The sequence below is a fragment of the Halichoerus grypus genome, chromosome 3 (genome assembly GCF_964656455.1).
Source record: "Halichoerus grypus chromosome 3, mHalGry1.hap1.1, whole genome shotgun sequence".
Classification (NCBI taxonomy): domain Eukaryota; kingdom Metazoa; phylum Chordata; class Mammalia; order Carnivora; family Phocidae; genus Halichoerus; species Halichoerus grypus.
Window position 1 is genome coordinate 10,275,610 of NC_135714.1, and position 4,570 is coordinate 10,280,179.

At 39.1% G+C, this 4,570-nt stretch overlaps 1 pseudogene; it reads right to left on the reverse strand.

The window, feature by feature from the left end:
• Positions 1-3,683: 3,683 nt before the first annotated feature.
• Positions 3,684-4,291, reverse strand: LOC118525377 (small ribosomal subunit protein uS7 pseudogene; annotated as a pseudogene).
• Between the last annotated feature and the right edge of the window lie 279 nt (positions 4,292-4,570).

Below are 4,570 nucleotides of genomic sequence, written 5' to 3' on the forward strand. Positions count from 1 at the left end.
TAATTTGAAATTTTTTTACATAAATTAAAGCACTATTTATATGTTCTTGTGAATTGTCTGTCCAAATTTTTTCCTATTTTTCTATTATTTTTGTCTTTTGTCCTTAAATTTTTAAGAATTCCTTATATGTTAGGCTTCTTAAACCTTTGGATATGGTACATGTTACAAATATTTACTCTTTTTCTTCAGTTAGCTCTTGATTTTAATTATGATATTTTGTGTTATGCATTTTTATAAATTTTTCTGTAGTCAGTTTTATCAATCTTTTCTTTATTGCCTCTAGATTTTGAGTCATAATTAGAAAGCCTTTCCCTAGTCTGAAATTAAAAAGGAATTCACCCATATAGTACACGTATGGTTCCATTTTTTATATTTAGGTTCCTAATCCATTTAGAGTTTATTCTTGTATATGGTGTGATATGAATGTAATTTTATCTTTTTTTCCAAAATCATTCCCCAATCCCCCTGCATCATGTATTTAAAACTCTATCTTTGTCTGAAGTTTGTCTTCATCACTGTGCTCTTGGATCTACTTTCTGCTATAGAGTCTTTATTATTAATAGAAGTGAGATCTTATACTTTTCTTTTGTTTTTGCTTGAAGAACACTGTTTTAAGTGTGGAACTTTTATAATCTGATTGCCAGTGAACCCTTGCTTCTCCTTAACATGGTAGCTTACCAAGGTGCTCATCAGAAGGGAAGGCTGTCATATCCTGGGCAGTCTCTTTATCTCAGCCTGGTACTCTGTGACTGCAAGCTGGAATGATGGGATACGTGTCTTAAACGCCTTTTCAGAACATCCTTTACTGTTCACAGTGGCCATTGAAACTATCTTTCTCACATTAGGAAGCCAAGGCCCTTCTTGTATAACAACCACCCCCCCCCCACTACCCCTCAACGGTAGCCTATAGGTAGTAGACTATGGAGGGTAGATTTATTGTCTGCCTTGTTAACTAATATATCTCAGGGTCTGGTACAGTGCCATACACACAGTGGACAATAAATTAATCTTTTTTAATGATGATGGAGTGAAAGAATAAATGAATGACTGATGTATCACTGTTACATCCTTTCAAGTCCACTGTAGGAGCAGCTATGATATCAGCTTCCTAGACATGAAACACGTATTTCTCAGCCATATTTAAATCAGAAAAATGATATCTTTGATATTTAAATAAAAAAAATGTTGTCACTAGGGATCAATGATCTGTGGGTGTTAATATTATGGATCAGGCATTGCAAAAGTTTTCACTTTTATTAGCTAACTTAATTCTCACTACGACCCTAAAAAGTAGATATTTTCGGCCTGCTTAATAACAGGAGAGGGGAAGCTCAGAAATTTTCAGTGAGATGACGCAGCTACAAAATGAAGCCAGGTCTTTGGGCTTCAGGTCCACTCATTTCTTAATAGCATGTTGAGAAGTGTTAAGATTCCTCCCCCTCCCATATTATGCTGAGCAAAATAAGTCAATCAGAGAAAGACATGTAACATATGACCTCACTGATATGAGAAATTCTTAATCTCAGGAAACAAACTGAGGGTTGCTGGAGTGGTGGGGGGTGGGAGGGATGGGGTGGCTGGGTGATGGACACTGGGGAGGGTATGTGCTATGGTGAGTGCTGTGAATTGTTAAGACTGTTGAACCACAGACCTGTACCTCTGAAACAAATAATACATTATATGTTAAAAAAAAAAAAAAAGAAGAAGAAGATAGCAGGAGGGGAAGAATGAAGGGGGGGAAATCGGAGGGGGAGATGAACCATGAGAAACTATGGACTCTGAGATACAAACTGAGGGTTTTAGAGGGGAGGGGGTGGGGGGATGGGTTAGCCTGGTGATGGGTATTAAAGAGGGCACGTTCTGCATGGAGCACTGGGTGTTATACACAAACAATGAATCATGGAACACTACATCAAAAACTAATGATGTAATGTATGGTGATTAACATAACATAATAAAAAAAAAAAATCTCCCCCCTCCCAAAATGCAGAATCTAGGAGAGTATAATGATGGTCACAACTGCCCATGACCCACTCCCTTGCAATGACTGATGTGCAATAATTTATTGACTATTTACAAACTATTTACAAAATATTTACAAACTATTTCTTGAGAAGGTGTCAGAACTTTGCTGCTTCTTACAATATTATTCACATACCCTGTTCTGTAGCAGGTAATAAATAATTCACACTGAATTTGGCAAGAGCAAATGTTTGTCCTTTCCCACTTTCTGTTGGCTTGGGAGGAAATTATTTTCCCTCTTCAATTGTTTACTGAACAAAAATGCATTTACATTGTTTTCTAAGCCAGCTGTGTGGTCTGGCCTATTTTCTCCCCTTGCTTCAATGAATAAATTGTGCAAAATCTCCTTGTTCCAGTAACAGGAGATCCTGCTAAGAAAACATTCAGTTAGACTCATACAATAAAGCACACCAATCTGACGTCTGGGTCAGATTTAAGAAATCAATTCTCCCCTGCTTCCAAAAAAGTCATTTTATTCTGGAAGACAAACTATCATGGTACAACCTGGAAAATGAAAATCTTTATTTAGAACCACTCTGGGTTTTCCAATGGGTCAATAGTTGTATTTAATATATGTAAAGATAGGTCAAAAGCAGTTTCAAATAAAAATATTTTCTCAGTCAGGGCTAACTAGGCCCCTCCCGATAACAACAAGATAAAAATACCATGCATTTATCCAGAGCATTTTATTTTCAGCACAGATGGTCCTGCATTTGTAGGCAGCCATAATTCAGGGAAAGGAAGACTGAAAATTATTTGGATTTGGAGTTAGACATCTTAGGATCAGTTTCCAGCTGAATGACTTGTTAGTCACCTAACTGAACCCTTTCTGAATGTGTAACATATGAAAGCTTAAATGAGATTTGCATTATGAGAGCCTTCTATATGATCTAAAACATCATATAAACACAACACCTTTTATTCCTATCATTTTTCTTGTATTTTTTTTTCTTCCTATTGACTTAGGTAGGTAGGTAAAGAGAGTAACACCTATAGTAATTTACTTGAGACATGAGCAGGGAGAGCCTTCTGGTTAGGTCTATTTTGGAAGGAGGGAGCTGCAATTGGAGAGGGAGGGAGCTCAGGTGTCTCTGGCCAGTCCTTCAACATTTTTTGAATGCATAGGACTCCATGGCTAGTCTTATTCTAGGTGCTGGGAAGAGGTTGAAGAAGACCAGACTTACCCAGTTTACCACAATTGTGGTGCTGCATAAGGTTCAGGAACTATTATAAAAGAGTAAATCCTAATTCCTCCCCTCAAGGCCCTCAAGCTATATTGGGGGAAGGGGGATGGGAAAGGCTGATGCACAACTAAATAATTGTTACTGGTCTGACCCATTTACCAGGCTTCTCTTATTTTTCAGATTCTTGGCTGAAATCTCTTTTACAAAAAATTGAGAATTATTCTAGAGATTTCTCTCAGAACAGAGACAAGTTGCTGCTTGCACCCAGACTGGGGTACTGGGGTGAGGCTGGAAATGCTTAAAGTGGCATTATATATATATTATATATATAATATTCATTTATATATATATATATACATGGGTTTTATATATATATATATATATATATATATATATATATATATATATATATATTATGTGTACGTGTGAGGTTGCCCCCAAAGGCAAACAGGTTTATTGGGGCCACAGTCCAGGCGATCAAAGCTTGAACTTGGCTATACTTCCCAGCTCATCCTTCTTCATAGCACAGGAATTGGAAGAGCCTCTGGCTGCATGATAAGCTCACCTGCTGGATACTCGGCTGTGGTCTTGATGTTCCAGAAGGCGACCCCACCAGCACCTGTGCGCAGCAGCTGAACAGCCTGATTCACACAGCGTAGTGAGGACACGTCGATGGCCTGACCCCTCCCTGTTCGGGATCACCCAATGCCGGTTGAGTTCTCCCAGAACCACTATTAATAATGGCATGGACCAGGACCTGCGAGGTTCTCACCAGTGAGCAGATGGATGATCTCAAAGGCATGCTTGGCAGTGCGCATGGTCATGAGCTGCTTGCCATTTTTAAGGCGGTGCATCATCACTGTGTTGGTGAGGCGCTCCACAGTGGGGCACTGTGCCTTGTCGAAGCGCTTGGCGGCAGAGCGCCCTGCACGGTGGGTCAGGTACTTGGCATACTTCTCCTTCACCACTATGTAATCCTGCAAGGAAATGTCATTGATCTGCACATCATCGATGCTCCACTTCCCAAAGAGCATGATGTCAGAGGTCTCCGTGACTGCAGGTGCAACCATCACCCACTCGGTCATCCTGAGGACACAGCCGGGGCGTCACAATCAGTCAGCGTGCACCATGCTCTGTCCTGACACAGACAGGAAAAGGAAAGTGGCCTGATTTATAATGCAACGTGTCAAGCCACTTGATCTGTTTCATTCCTACCATCTGTAAAATGGGCATGATACTCCATGCCTATTTGGTTAGAAAAAGTCCAGAAAGTGGCTGGGAAATCATATAACATTGGGACCAAAACCAAAAAATAAAAATAAAAAAAAATAAAATAATATAAAAATAAAATAAAATAAAATAAT